Source organism: Aquila chrysaetos, chromosome 2 (genome assembly GCF_900496995.4).
Source record: "Aquila chrysaetos chrysaetos chromosome 2, bAquChr1.4, whole genome shotgun sequence".
Lineage (NCBI taxonomy): Eukaryota > Metazoa > Chordata > Aves > Accipitriformes > Accipitridae > Aquila > Aquila chrysaetos.
Window position 1 is genome coordinate 63,423,932 of NC_044005.1, and position 16,469 is coordinate 63,440,400.

Consider the following 16,469-nt stretch of genomic DNA (forward strand, 5'->3'; position numbering starts at 1 on the left):
TACTATATTAAGTCACTGAAGTAATGGAAAACTATTAAAGCACAGCCGTACAGACACAACCTGTAGTTCAGGGAGGGCCTGTGCTACAGATTGCTGCAAGCTGACAGGACATGCAGGTAGTAATAGCACCCAGTGCTTGACCTGTTTCTCAGATTAAAACTGAACAACAAGGACCAATCCAAGTTACTTTCTCCTGTGTGTCCAGGGAACACCCAAGAATCTTCATTTCCAGCAAGAATGGATGCATGTGCTCTCAATTGGTTAACACTTTTTTTCTGGCTGCTACTGATTTTTTTGTAAAAAGATTAGTGGGCCAGTATCATGACAAGACAGAGAATTCTGGGGACTGCCGTATGCTGAATGAGATCATGCAGTCTCCTATTGGTTTATATTGTATGTGAATTCAATAGAGAATCATGTTGTTTTGCATATCAAGGTGACCTTGTCTGTCAAACTACAGGACTAGATGGGAGAGATGATAGGGTGGAGCAGTGATTGGCTAAAATTATGAACCACAACAGGATGCATTAAGGGAATAGAGGACCTCTTGTCCTTATGAAGGGAACTACATTGCTCACTGAGGCACTGAGCCATAGAGAATCCTTTCCCTTAAGCAAAGCTTATCTCTACTGTTACTGCACTCACACCATAACCTAGAGTTTCACTTTGTAAACCAGAATTATAAAAGGAAAGGAATAGGTTTTCAGTGCATTCATGTTAAGTAGGCAGCATCTTGTGTGTATGTTGTTTACTACACTTATGGTGTTGGCCTTGCTTATCATGCACTGTTATTTCAATTGCATATAACTCCATGTAATATATGGGATGCCATATCCATATAAAAAGTAACTAAATATGTTAGGTTGACATAGAGAGTTGTAGCTTAAATTAAAAATATGTTCTGACACTTAGCTGCATATTCTAAATTTCCTCTTTATGATACATTTTAACATATGAAAAGGCAAATTAGAAACAGTTCCACTGTATACAAATATTGCCATAAATGTCTCACCAGAAAAGAATCCAATCCTACCAGTAAAATACCTGCTCGAACAAAAGGTAATGCTGCACAACATAAAAGGAAGTTGAGAAGGAAAGATGAGCATCACTGAAATATTTAGGTTAGATTTAAAATTTGCATACTTGGAGCCACTAATGCCATACTAATGAACCACATCATTGAAACAAAATACTAATGGCAAGACAGTAATGGAAAAAAGGCAGTGAAGTAAACAAAATTGACAAAATTATATTGCTTCAAAAAACACAAACCAAAAATTATAAAGAAAGAAGTAATCTTCCATACAGAAAGCCCTATCTGCAGTTATTTCTGTGCCTGCTCCTAACCTGCCAAAACCTCATTCTTATTTTGCATTGATAGTATTTCTAGAAGGAGCAAGGAAGTTAAGAGCTGAAAGTGTGAGAAATTTTCTTCTGCACATCTTTATTTCTAACCCTGAATAGACACTTGACATGCTGGCAGATCTGATCTTTACACAAACCAAGTGTCTGCCAGGGCCTGAAAGACACAATGCGACCAATGTTTGAAAGATCTTTCAAAGCCAGAGTTAGGGTCATTCAAGTTAAAGGAAGCATATATCACTCTCTGATGTGATTAAGACTATCAGTTCAAATAATTCTGGGTTTTAGAGAGAAGTGTACAAATTCTGTATTATTTGGTGCCTGGTGATCTCAAGGACAGTTTTGAGGTTGTCTACAAAAAGTTTCTTGCTGCATTCAGTGGAAGAAGAACATCAAATTCTAAAATTCTGCCACTCTTCATCAGCTGGAGAGCAAACTCACTTCCTCAGGTTCTTCTATATGTCTTCCAGTGAAATACTAAAATTCTGGATTACACCAAGGAAATTATTTTAGTGCTATGTTTCAGAGAAGATAGATGGGCCTTGACATTAATGCTGTGTGCTATCAAAACAATGAAACTGGCTCCTCGTCAGAAACAGAAGAGGAAATATACACTGTAATAACAAAAAGTTGTCTTTGCAGAGAATTTACAGCTGCACCCCGAAGATGACTTCCATCCACACTCCTCCATCGCCCTTCCTTTAACAGGTCACACCAGCCATGAGGTCACCTGATTTGCAAGACCACATTATACATACCTAAAACCTCCTGGAACCCATATTCTAAGGAGTCTCCTGACCAATGTTCAGTTAAAATTCTTTCTCTGAGCAAGCTATAATGTAAATTGGGGGAGGTAGCACTATTCAGCTTTTGGGGTTATATAAAAGTCTCAGACCAGGGCTGAGCACATGGGAGAAAGTAAGGGAGAAAGGTGAAGAGGAGCACAAGCCTGACTGTACCCTAGTAGTTAAAGAAGTCATAAGGAGATTTATGGTTACCACACTCTGCTCCTAGAACAACAACTTCTTTATTATTTAAATTAAAGAGCAAGTATGTAAAATACAGAAACAGTGTTGAAAGTCTGAACTGGAACCCAGGACTCATTCATAGTCTATAGGTCTTCAGTCCTTTGCTTGACAAATATTTGAGAGTTTTTCTTCCATATAGTGGCACAGTTTTATTGTGAGGAATAATGTCTTACTGTTTAAATGCTACATTCTTTATTGGTTCTGGCTTTGTAGCAATGACATGTTTCTTGTTCCTTTTATTTTCTCACTGGGTTTGAATCACTACTGTGCCTCTCTAATCTAAGACTGTAGCTTTTAGTAATGCAGCAGTTCCATTACAACAACTATAATTGGAATTATGTCTTTATCTTTTTAATGGTGTTGTTTTTCTTCCCTGATACTCCTGCAAATCAATATTAATGTGAATATTTAAATCTACAAAATCTGCACTTAGTCTATTTGAAGTATTAGATGAAGCTTGCAAAGCTGTTCTTTTATTCAGTTCCTCCTCCCAACCTAGTCAAGTTAAAACCATAGAAAAGTGTCAGGTTTGTGATTTATTCGCAAAGCTTTTAGCTTTAATAGCCTGGTGCTGTATGTTAAATTATAGTTTTTTGTGAAGTAGTGAACATATATGCTCCTGACATGCATAGGAAATAAATGCACTATTGAGTGAATGGCAGATTCTTAGATAAAGTAAGAGAAGGGATGAAAGTTGGAAAATACATTTAACAGGTACTTTTGCAGGGGGCTTTCCCCCCTATCTTTAATGTCTCCTTTCTGGGGGAAAAAAAAAAAAAAGAAAGAAAAAAGAAAAAAGAAAGAAAAAAAAAAAGCCTAAGGCTTCAAAAAATAAACCCTGCTTTTCCTGAAGCCTCTTTTTCTTCTTTCTGTTCCCTTTTCCTATCTCCAGAAAATACATTCATCCTTTAAATATACAGGTGAGAAAATACTGAAACACATTTCAAAACAAAGAGTTTGTTATTTGAAAGGGATCCTGTCCAGCAAGTTTCTCTGGGCAAGCTATTCTATACACATGTAGTGTTGTCTTTGTTGCATTTAGTGGTGCAGAGGTTGCCACAACAAATACTAAGATCAGAAAAATACTTCTCTCATCTGAGAAAGATCTTTGTATTTTGGAGGACATTTGTACTATGGTTATTTAAGCAGCACTCCCCATTAATGTCTTTGAGTCTGTCTTCATGTATCTTTTACTCATTTACAGCTAATTCTTGTTTGTTATTTACTTATGAAATAAATAATATGCAAAGGCTCCACTAAAAATTGGGATATAGTATACAATTAATCCAAAAGAAATCCAAATTCCTCCTCAGAAAATGATAGGACCAATTCTCCAAAACATGTGCAGCATGTTCAGCCAGGCATTTACTTCCCTTAGGCTGAGTGGGATTGTTTATGGGCAATGCTGGCCACAGCCAAAATCTTTGAATGATCCAGACCTCATTTAAGAGTGAGAATGAGAAATAAAGTGCTGTGTAATGGCCTATAATTTGAGGCTGAAGTTTTTGGCTATACCTAAGATAGCCATCATTACTCTGCCCCTTCCAAGTGGGATGTTTCCTTTGCGCTTGGTATAGTGATTGTGTTACAGCACAGTGAATAGACTTAAGGAGCTAAATAAGGAGATGGTTGTTTCTTTTTTCATGTTTCATCCCTTCATCAAATGTTCAGAAGATCACTGGAACTTGCACAAGGAGAGCGGCAGGAGTTTACAGCCAAGAGTGAGAGAGACACAGCCAATTCCATCAGTAGATCTAGCTGTCAGATCAGCTTAGTTGTGACATGAATTTGTACCTGAATTACTGAAGGCATTCAAAGTACTGAAAATCTTGACATACAGTCTGACCAGGCAGCTCACAAGAGAAGGATCCAGTGACACATGCTCAGCAGACTTTGGCCAGTTCCTAAGGGAATGCATTTGGGAAACATCTGGGATGCATTTTAGGGTACTGTTTACAAAGACTAATGTTAACTCAGAGAAATTTATTTCTCAAGGATTCTCCTACACATAATGGAAAGAGAAAGAAGGGGCAGAAACTGTCCTCCAGAAACACATTTGGAACAACTAAAGTAAGTTTTTAACTGGACTTTCTTTCTATCAGTTTCTATTGATATGTGTAATTAGCCTTATTTCGCTAATCTGGAGTAGAGTAAGGAGAACAAAGAATGCTAGTACTAATAGTGGGCCCACAGAAAGTTTTGAGCCATAGCAAGAGAAAAGCAGATACTTAGGGACAAGAAACTCAGTTAAAATATCAGGAGAGTCAAGGCTAAAGAAAAAGGACATTAACAGAGGAAAACAGGATTTGCAGAAAGGATATCGAAGGGAAGCCTTAAACCAGAGGAGAATGAGAAAGATTCTGGACAGCTAGGAGCTATTGATCAAAACTTGTTTCCAAGATATGAAGGAGCTGAGACATCAAAATGCCTGTAAGTTTTCTTGAGTTTGCTGGCATCTCTACAAAGTTATTTTGTAAGCAAAACCAGCCATGCTCAAACACTTTTGTGGTCCGTGACGCATTTACCATATGCCTTGGAAGATGTAACCTGTACTTGTCTCCTCAAGACTAGTTCCTTCTCTGAGCATTTAGGAGAACACTCAGGAAAACTGAAGATGTTTGAGAGACGTCATCAGTATAGTGTCCCAACTTCTTGCTAATCTCAGTAAGCCAAGGACATGTGAGTTTCTGTGCTACGTGAGTTTGGGGAAGTATTCAGTAAGAGAAACTCAAGCACACCTATGGCACTCCTCTTCCCCCTAACGCCTGGTTTCTAGGTAACACAGTTTATAGCTCAGCAGAGCAGTACAAAGGGAGCTAATTCAGGCCATATGAAATCTCCTGCTTATTTGCTTTCTCCACACAGTTGCAAGGAGAGGATATGATGGAAGATTCCTTGGCCTCCTGTTCTTCACACATAATCTCCTAAATGATGGACAGATACAGTGCAATGGAGACAGCCAGGGCATATCCATGGAGAACAAACTTTGCTATTCACCTTTGAGGTTAGCTGCAGGAAGTATAATCTAGGTCTTGGATTTTATTTAGTTAGCTACTTTTTAGAAATATCAATTAGTACAAATACTACTTTTCCTTTGATTTCAAAGAGCACGTTATATTTCTGAACTGTAACTGAAGTATACAGTTTACATTTCAAGTCTTTTCTGTTTCCCCTTGTCCTATTGACAGTCTGTTTTCTATTAGAGTCTTAAGTGCATCATTGCATTTAGCTGCTGCTGTTTGTTACAGATAGTATGGTCTGGAAAGAATAGTAGTCTACAGGTAGCAGCTGATAAAGTGTATAATTAGCTTACTTCCTGAGACTCAAAGGTTAGTAAACTTGCTTTCTGTTCTCTTGGAGGATGTAAAATATGTTCCACCTTATTTCAGTGGTTCAATAACAGTGCCTATCACTTCTATTTTTATTTATCAATATATCACAAAGTGGTAAGATTTTTTAAGTACAGGTCATGCAGAACGTATCAAAAAACAATGACAACAACTAAAGCTCTGTTTCCCTAGAAGGCTATGAAAGCTGTGCATTTATTTGTCCAGGCAAGATTAAAAAATAATGGACAGCAATCCTTGGGTTTGTAAAATCCTAAATATTTTCAACTATTCTGTAGGGGGCAGCAGAATCTAAACAAAATAACTATTAAAGTTGGGAGGTAGGGGGAACAGAAACACTGAATTGCCTGCTTTTCACTGTATGTAGGTATGTAGCAAAGTACCTGAATTGCTACAAAATTAGCAACATTCCCTAATTATTATTCTTTACATTAACAAACACTGGTTGTGTGTGTTTCTTTTTATCTAATCTCTTATTTTATATACAGAACTACTGATGCTGAACAAAACCAGTGAGATAAAATTAACACACAAATTGTTTTTTTCCTCCCTTTGGGCAGAAAAAATGCAATTTACAAGGAAAATGCAATTATATATAAATATTTATGAAACCAAAGAAGTCAAACAACATCAGTGGGGTTTTGTATATGTGTGAGGTAACAAAAATAATACCAAGTTAGACTATTTGATTAATTATTAACATTTTCACTGCATCCCAATGGGGAGCTTATTCTGGGAAAGGAACATTTTGCTCTTTGTTATTGTCCTTAATTAATTTTTAAGTGGCAAGCTAGAGCACGAGTGAAAGAAATTTAGTTTTTAATTAACCAATAATACAGATTAGTTCTACTTTTTCTGACATGAAAATAGTGGAATTAAAGGTACAATACAAGGGCATGTCCTTCTTTTCCCCACCCTGCACAGTAAGGTTTTAGTAGGAAGAAAGTAAGAAAGCAATGGGGCTAAATTATCTTCTTTATTATTCTTGTGGGGAGAATCCACTTTGGTCATAGGTTTAAATGATATGACTCTAAGTAAAGGGTAACATTTTTCATTTAATGAGACATCTGGTTCAACCCTATTTAATCATGTGACCTGAAAGCTGTAGAATACATTAGCTTTCACTCTTACAGCAGTGGGTCTTTGACAAAATATTTTGACTGTGTAGCTGAAGATAATTAGGTGTATGCAGTATCTGCAGTTCATATCCTTCTGTTTTAGCCTAATATACTGCTTCGCAGAGTTTTCTGCAAAATAATGTATTAGACTTTCATTGTTTGAGTTTTCTGCATTTTATTTGCTTATTTCTGCATCACCTAATCTGATGAGAGACTTCTGAAAATCCTAATGAGAAGCTGATAAAATTATAAAAACTACCATAATTTAAAAACAACAAGAGCAGCAGCAGCAACAACAAACTTGTACACAGTAAAATATTGTCAAGGTGACACTGTACAGCTACAAGACAGTTTACTGACACTCTTTAAAGCATATGAATCAGTGCATTGCAATGGAGATTTCAGCACTGCAACATAGCACAAACATCACACTTAATCGTAAATTAAAACAAAAATGTTAAGTAGTGATCTACTTGTAAAATGACAATGCTGAGCATGCAGTGGGAGGCAGCTATAAATTCTTATATCTCAATTTAAGTATCTGACACTGAGATGACTGCTAACCTGCCTTGCTCCACTTATTGTTATATGAAATTATTTCATTGAAGCCCGATAACTTTCTTTCACACTGCTGAGGTTTGAAATAAAACATTAAGCTGCCTTGCAGTGCAGTCATTTTATAGTCCAAGGCAGTGATAGCAAACTTCAGAACATTTGTAGAGTCTGTTAGTGTAATCATCAGAACAGATTTTAGTTTCCCTCACAGAATAGGTATTTATCCACCCAGAAATGAACTTTAAAAGGAATGAATAGAAAGAAACTATTTCCACAGAGCAAACATTTCTCACCTTCCATATCTTGCATAAGATCAGGCAGCCATAGCCACTGTAGGCCCAAATGTGTTTTCAGTGGGTGTTTGGTGTGGGCAGAGTGGAGTACTGAGTCCCTGCAGTCTGCTATTCATTAGTGAGAACAGATACAAATTCTTCCCCTCATTTGCAAAACGTGACATTCCCTGAACTGTCTATCAAATTTATATGATAAGTAGGTTATTCAAGGACAAACCTGTGTCTTAAAGAAAATTATAAAGTGTTACCAAGCTTTCCACTAGACAAAAATCTGTATTTTATTTAAATTACTGCATTAGGTACCCAGGCATGCTTATGGGAAAAAAAAAAAAAAAAAAGTATTCTTTATTTATGTGGACCATATATGTTTCTATTCAGAATTTTAAATCAAGATAAATATGCAAATGGGACAAATGGGACTTTTCTAACCTCTAAAATTATTCCTTTTTTGTTTTTTCCTCCCCAGTAGATCTTGGAAATTGTTGAAGGGCTGGACACCCTATTTCAAAAACTTGAAGACTGGGTAGAAAGATGATGATGATGATGATGATGTTGTTGTTGTTACTATCAGCTTTTTTTTTTTTTTTTTGGACTTGAAAAGTTTCTTTCTTTTGGCTGGTGTGTAAATCCTGTAAAAATCTGATCTAAGAAAAAAATAACTTTTGCAGTTTGTAGATTTTAAAGAATGAAAGGGACTAAATGGTCATCAGTACTGATTTTGTGCTAAACACATTTCATAATCAGATTAGCAGGAAGGTGCTATAATAGATTGGCCTCCCCAGTTAAGAACTCAACATTCTTCTGCTGTGCACACAAGAAGACCTTAATCTTTCATCTCCAGAGAGAATGTGCTCATACTCTAATGTGAAAGAAACACAGTAAATGTTCTTCTGGTTACCAAACTTCCTCATCTTCTAATAATTACATACTAGCATTTATGTATTGCTCATAGCCACAAGGCTCACTCTACCTATCTCAGAAAGCCATGGGCAAGGAAGAGCTCTACAAACTGGTCATACACAGGAGACACTTTGGCACTCTCAAGGGCTTCTTTGATCCATTGTAGGATAGCACTAATAATCTAATTTCCTAATAATCAAAATTTCCAAATTCAGCCTAACTGTCTCTGTTACCTCACTTCCTTTCACAGGAAGGAAAGGACAGATGGCTTCACCATCACTCACACAAGCTAGCATGATCATGGGAGCCACGTTGACATCAGGAGCCCTGGCCTGGCTGTGTGTGATTGTCGTAAGTCTAAAGCCTAACTACAACTTTTGGGTAATGATCTCTTATGAAGGGCCAAGATCCTTGTAGCCTTTACATATGGATATGGCAAACTGTACATAATAACTTATTCCTTATTTTTTCATCATTTTACAACACCCATATGTTGTAAAGACTATTAGGAGTCTAGATACTCTATATATGCAGCAGGCACTGAATAAGACTCCTCCAAAGAACAAATATTAAGCATCTTTATAGTTTCATTTTTTCATTCCTTGTATGCTTTTAACATATTTTAACAGATTGCAGTGACAAATAATCTGAATTATATTTCTAAGCACTTTACATACATACATTTTATGAACAAAAATAATAATAAACTGTTCTTCAAACACAAGATCAGTTATCCCAAGTCCAACTTAATTCAATAGCCTATTTCCAGTGCTAGCTAGTAGTAGAACAGTGGTAGAAAAAGAGCTAGGTTGAAGGTTTTCAAATAACTGTTGGTTTATAAATTCCCTGCAAACAGTTCATGGACTACAGCCAGTCTGGCATGATTAGTCATACTCAATATTGCCGATACACGAGATTAAAAGATTACACTTTTCCTAATAGTTTTTCTGTTTTTCATCTGTTTGGTTTTTTAAAAGATTCATATATCTCCTTTGTGTAGCAATAAAGGATAAAAATATATCTCTATGATTTTTATTTTTTTGAAGCCAGTATATTTGCAGCACAAGGTCTACTGACCTTAAGATCATTAATATCTTTTTCTTCTCTTGTGCTGTGCTCTAGGAAATGAGTCAAATGCTCAAACCTCACCATGTGTCCCTGGTTAGCTGCTCTTGTACTTTAAGCTAAGCACATGCTTATCTGCCTCACTGCATCGGGGCAAAGTGCTTAGCTCTAGAGCAACTGCTGACATCCTTTGTATGTAACATAGCACTGAAGCACACAGTATTCTGTTGGACTGGACCTCACTTCAAACTGTCAAAACAAATAAGCAAGAACAATTCGTTAAAATGGTTTTTCATTGTCCACCCATATGATCCTGTATTTGATATATGGTTATACAGTATTTTACATGCAATATTCTTTCAGATATAACACTGAGGGACAAAACATCAATTTCAACAGATATTGCGGGCAGTTAAAAAAATGCGCCAAGATATTTGGGAAAAGCAAACACAAAGGATAAAAATGTATGGAAAGTTAACAAAGCAAACATACATAGCATTTTTTAAATTATTATTCATCCATCTTGAGAGCACATAGCAAGTATTAGAGAATTCTTCCAGCTGGGTTTTAAAATTAAATCATTAGAAAGTTTGTGTGCATAAGGATCCAGAAATGTCAACAATAACACAGGAGAAGGGGTGTAGCAGTGACTTCAGAACAAGCCTACATGAACCTCACTGAAAGTATCTTTCTGCCTTTGGAATAAAATATGGTTTAATAAAGTATTCAAAGATTCTTTCTATGTCCAACCCTCTTTCATTTAATATCTTCCTTTTCAATTTGTACTGAAGGTTCACAGAGTCATAGAAATCCAAGCTTGCAAGATAGGACTAACAATGAACCAAGTGTATTAATTTTATCCTTTTGTCAGCCTTTGAAGTTATATTTGGGAGAAATGTAAATAAATGAAGAAAATGTTAAGATTGAAATGGAAGCTCAGGTTGGGTTGCAATTGCACAAACAGAAGGTTCTTTACAAGTAGTACCTGAAACAGTAAAATTTTTTTTTTTTTTCAACTGTCTACTGACCTGACTCAACATCTATAACTAATCAGGGGGCAAGGAGAGCTTTCAGTGCTGAAAAGGAGTATTATTTTTCCTTACTCACATATGCATTTCTATTCAGAGAAGTAACTACCTCATGCCTCTTTTTTTCCCTGCATCTTTCACTTAATTGAAAAGGTTGTAAGGTGGCTCTTTACTGATCAAGTGTTCCCTTGCAGGTATGTTTTTGCACAGGGGTTGCTGCTACTGTTACTGTTCTTCTGTCTGCCCAGAACTAAAATACAACAAAAGGAACACAAATGAAACACATGGGTTTCATGAGAGCCATATTCAGGTCCCTTAAGAGCTATAATTTGAGCTCTACTGCCTTAGAACATCGTTATCTGAGGCCATAAGTTTTCTGCGTGTTGTTAGAAGGCCAGAGTATGCATTAAAAGCGTTCTGCTTTGTATTTTTAAACAGTATTCTGCTTTTTATTTTCACTACAGTATCCAAATTCTTGAAATAGAAATTCTTGACCTAAAAATAGAAACAAACAGAAATAAAACCAGCCACAGATATTTAATACTTTTGAATTTTCAATTAACTAACTTGTTTTATAGCAAGGAAGGACTTCATTGTGAATTTCTAACATTGGTTGGGAGGATTTGTTTCCAAAATAGGTAGAAAATGCACCAAAGGGTAGAAACCTCTTTTGTTTAACCTACACATAAAGTAAAAGTGTCAGTATAAGGACACGTTCACAGTGACATTTTCTTCCAGATTTCCAAAAGAATCTACTTCAAAGCAATATATTGATGATTTTAGAAAGCAAGATGCTGTATATGAATTTAAACTAATGTCCTTTTTAAACCACTGTCTTACCTCCCTGAGGAGAAGGAGCAGGTATTGTGGCTTTGACAGATAGCTTTGAAAGAAAGAAGAAAATTATTAGACTATTCTTATCTAAGTATATTTTATCTGTCTTTACTTTGTATACCTCCCAGATGTATACATGACAGATTAAACTATGAACATATATATAAGTTTAAGTAAAATTGGCTTGTTTTCCAAAGACAAAGTCTAATTTAACATATGGACATAAAATCAGCTTTGGTGGTTAATAACAAGCATCCATTTAGCCTAGTATGTTGTCTCTAGCAGTGGTCAAAAGTGGAGGTGTATGGAAGAATAGGAATAAGATAAAACTATATTGTATTCCCTCTAAGCAGTTCTCACAGTCTTTTTTCAGTCCAGGGGATTTCCTGAGCCTCTGCAGTTTATCTGCTAAACATCAGTCAATTTGTCTTCCAAGTATGTGTTGTGAAATGGAGTGGTTTGAACCATTTAAAGAATCACCTCCAATGGTATTAGCAAAAAAAGATGTAATAGGAATTTATATAAAAGCACAACTTCACAGAATAGATGAATCTATTACTTACTACATGGATGAAACATACACAGGAAAATTAAGTTAGAATCAGACTAGAATTATGTATACAGAGACCAAAGATGCAATAGGGTAAAAGAAAATCATACAAAAGAAAATCGGGTTAGAATTGATTTAACATGATTTGTACAGAGATCAGGAATGTAAAAAGGTAGGGGAGACCCTCCCATTGAGTCATGAGGTTCAGAGAAGACCCCCTTGCCTTCTAAACTCCTCATAGAACTTAGGTGCGGCTGGATCAACTCCTAATTACAGACTTGGTCAACAGTTTATATCTAAGGGGATTATGAGTATAATAGCAGCCTGAGATTTGTTCACAGTTGAATAAAGTTCACAACAGTGGCTTTGAGTATAGATTTGAAAAGCAATATTTGTAATATACTTGCTATAGAATATTCAGGTTAGTACACACACACATGCACAAAGACACTAAGAGATATACATATAAGCAAGTAAAAGAGGTATACCTGTTAAAAATTCCCCTCGGGTTCAGTGAAAATACTGCCATCAAATGCTTCGGCATCTTTCTCAACAGGCGAACGGTTGAGCCTCAAGGAGCAGAGAGTATCAGCCCAGGCCTCATTGGCTTTTGGTGACAGACCTCCGATCTTCACGAACTGGACAGTTTGTGAGCTCTGAGAGGCGTCACACTCAGAGGGAGATGCTGGTCGCAGCCTGCTACGGTCCAGGAGAGCTCAAAGGGTCTCAGTACTGCTGTTTATAGGTTCGGGAGATGATTAGCGTTAGTCATCAACAAATTACTGGGATTCCAGTAGCACTGGTACTGTTTCACATGAGTTACGATTCAGATAAGGAAGGCTCCAAGGCTGTCAGAGAATGACTTAAGATTCAGATACGGGATGCTCCAAGGTTGTCAGGAGAGGACTGACATATGTCCCAAGGTTGTCAGGAAATTACTAATTATCCCTGCTCCTGTCCCCAGCCTCCACCAGGCAACAGGAGTCCTTGATACGGTCAGTGCAGCTCCCTGTCTTAGCCATGCAAGAGTTCCTGGTACGGTTAAGGGACACTTAACCGCCCAACTCATTACACTTATACTAAGGCCTAGCAAGACTTCCCAAGTTCGTAGATCAGCCCAGACATGGGGAAGAAATGTACCACCACAGTATATCTCCTATTAGACCTATATAAACTTCTCAGATCCACAGAATTCTTTGGCAAGGAATTCCACAGTTTTGTTAGCTGTTGAGTGAAGAACCATAGCCTTTGTTTTGAGCCTGCAGTTAAAATTAAGCTATTAAGTTCATGTTTTGGACACTAGTTCTGTTCAGAAAGACAGTGAAGAGTCAGTCCCAATCTGTCTTCTCCAGGTCACTGATGATTTTATAGACCTCTATCACATGTCCCCTTTCCATTTCTCTTCCAGGCTGAGTCCCACCATACTCAATCATTCTTCATACAGAGGCCAATACATACCTTTGATGATTCTTGTTGCCTTTCCCTGAATTTAGATCCAAGTTCTCGTATATCATTTTTCGGAGAAGACAACCAGCACTGTATACAGGTTTCAGGGAATGAGTGAGCCATGAATTTGCCATCATGTTTTCTATTTGGTTCTCTATTTCTTTCCTAGTACTTCCTAATGTTTTTAATTCTTTTGATTGCTGTTGGGTACTACCAAGCCCATCCTATTTCCATACAGCTAGCTACAGTAACACTAGTACCTTACTTCTGAATGGAAGCAATCAGTTCGGAGCTCATCACACAGGTAAATGACCGAATTTACTAATGATGTGAAAGATTTTTTCTCTATTGAGATCATTATATTTATCCAATTTAATTTCATTTGGCATCTCAACTGCCAAATTTCTTGCTGAGTCTTGCTAGGTTTCTTCTGAAATTCTTCAGTTTGATCTTGCCCTTATTACATTGAATAACTTTGTTAGCATCAGTAAACTTTGTTCCCCACATTGCTTGCCTGTTTTTTTCCAGGTTGCTGAAGGAGTGTGTTAGCACCAAGATTGTAGCCCAGATCTTCCCTGAATTCCACCATTGAACTGTCCCCATTGCAAGACAGGCTATTATGCCTACTATATTCTTAAAATATTGCATGTCTTTGAAACAGCCATGCCAAACACTTCCTCTGCCTAGTTTCCTTGAAAACCTTTGGTGAGGGATTTTGACAAAAGATTGGACATCAAAGTAAACTATATGTATTGTATCTTGAGCTAAGACAGAAAGTAAAAATTTGAAACTATTCAAATATTCATCTTTTCAAGGACTTCTGTATTTGCTTGATACACTCCACAGAATCAAACTACTGAAACTAGAAACAGCTTGAACTTTTCCAAGACAGAACATTTGCTCACAAGAAGATAAAAAAATAACCATGTCATTTTGTGACAACTGCCATTACAGTATCAGGTTATGTCAAAGCTTGTTATTGTTATGTTTGGACTGAGTTTACAGTTTATTTGGAGTTGGGTTTTGTGTAAGTAACTGAAGTCTTTAAAGAAATTTGACTGTATAAACAAGTGAAATTAGAATCAGTTCACAGCTCTATCACTCAAATTTCAAATTCATATCTGTATTTACTTATTACAGCTACATCAAGCAGACTAATCCACAACACATTATTTGTTCAACTAAAATAATGTTTATTTTTTTACTATCCAAGCCTAGGTTCTAATAGTGAAAAAAAAAATTCATTTTAATGTAAAAACATGAGAAAAATCTTTGTAAATGGATCAAAAAGTTTGTTCTATTTGAGTTTATCATGTTCAGTGTTCAGTTTTCTAATGTGTTTGAGATATGGTCCTGAAATCATACAGTATCACTTTGCTTTAACGGGCTTGAAAAGCACAGCTCATAAATTGGGTGGAAGACGTTAGAGATGTAGAGAGTCTGAGGACCCAAGGGACATGATACAGCAATAGGAAATTTCATAAAACTCTTTAAAGTTCTTCTATATTTTAGGCCACATGGAATTATCCCAAGATCTGGTTTCTAGAACAAATAAACTGGGTTAACTGCTTTTTCTGAGAATTTTTATTTAATTTTGTTTTACCATGCTGACACAAGAATTGCATTTCACTTCTACATTTGTGGGGTACGATCAGATCCTAGCTGGAACACTTCCTTGCTCCAATCTTCCAAATGATTATGCTCTATTCATTTAAATCCTGCATTACAGGGAAAAAAAAAAAAAAAAAATCGCTACACTTGTCTACTATACATGAATCACTAACTCTGCCCATCTTAAATCCTTATCTTTAAATATCTATGAATGCAAGAAGAAAAAATTAACAGAAAAAACTACCTTTAAACATTCCCTGAGTGGGTTAGATACAAGATTGTATTTCTCTAATTCCCATCTATATTGCCCTTTTGTCTTGACTACTACTGTTATGGGAATCAGACACAGATATACATCAAGATATACCTTTTATTGTTTATATCTTTTTTCCTTTCTTCATTGCAGGTTTTGGTACTTTGTAATGGCATCTATGTTATGAAAAAGAAAGTTTAATGGTTCAGATGCATCCAACAGCAACTTTTGTAGTAAGCAATTTTTGAGACTACTTGTGTTAACTTTCTCATTGTAGTCAACATATGGAGAACTTGAAAATTTAGTTTAGGTGAGCTAGTTTGCTCTCTGAGTCTGCTTGTCTCTCTATAACTGATTATTGGCATCTCAGTTACCTGGGAATGATCTTCAAGTAGGTTCGTATTTAATATGACTTTGCCAATAAGGTTTTTTTGGGTTTTTTTCCTAAGTTATATTTCTGGAATTGTTTCCTATAAGGTTCAGCTGTCTTTTTATACTAAATGTCTGGCATTTGTGTACTATTGAATAATTCATTATCTTTTTTGGTTTTTAATACCTCTGCTGATCAGTGAATTGATATTTAATTTAGCATTGTTACCAAGATATTTACATTCATTTAAAATTACTTGTGCATAGTTATAAGCTGTTGATTAAAGAAAAAGAAGAAAAATAGATGGTTACTTATTTTGCAAATGACTGACTTTGTATATGGATTCTAGTTGGTAGGATTCTATTTGGTATGATAGTTGGTTTATTTGGTATTTATGTGGGTGTTCCACACAGAAGAAAAAACTGTAAAAAAATGCTACAGATATTTGAAAAAGGCACACAAGATGGTAGAAAACCAGAAACTTGAATTTACCAGGCTTTAGTAACAATAACACAAATACTTATATATTTATCTAACTTTATAAGATCCTAATAATTTCTGAAATTAAATGCAGTGGCACCTGACTTTTAAATTACCAGTATTATTTTCAGTACCTATGGAACATTTATGAGAGATTAATTCTTCTCTGAACTGGTACCTTTAAGTCCTTTTAACAAACTCAGTCTCGTCAGGTGTTAAATCTGCTTTT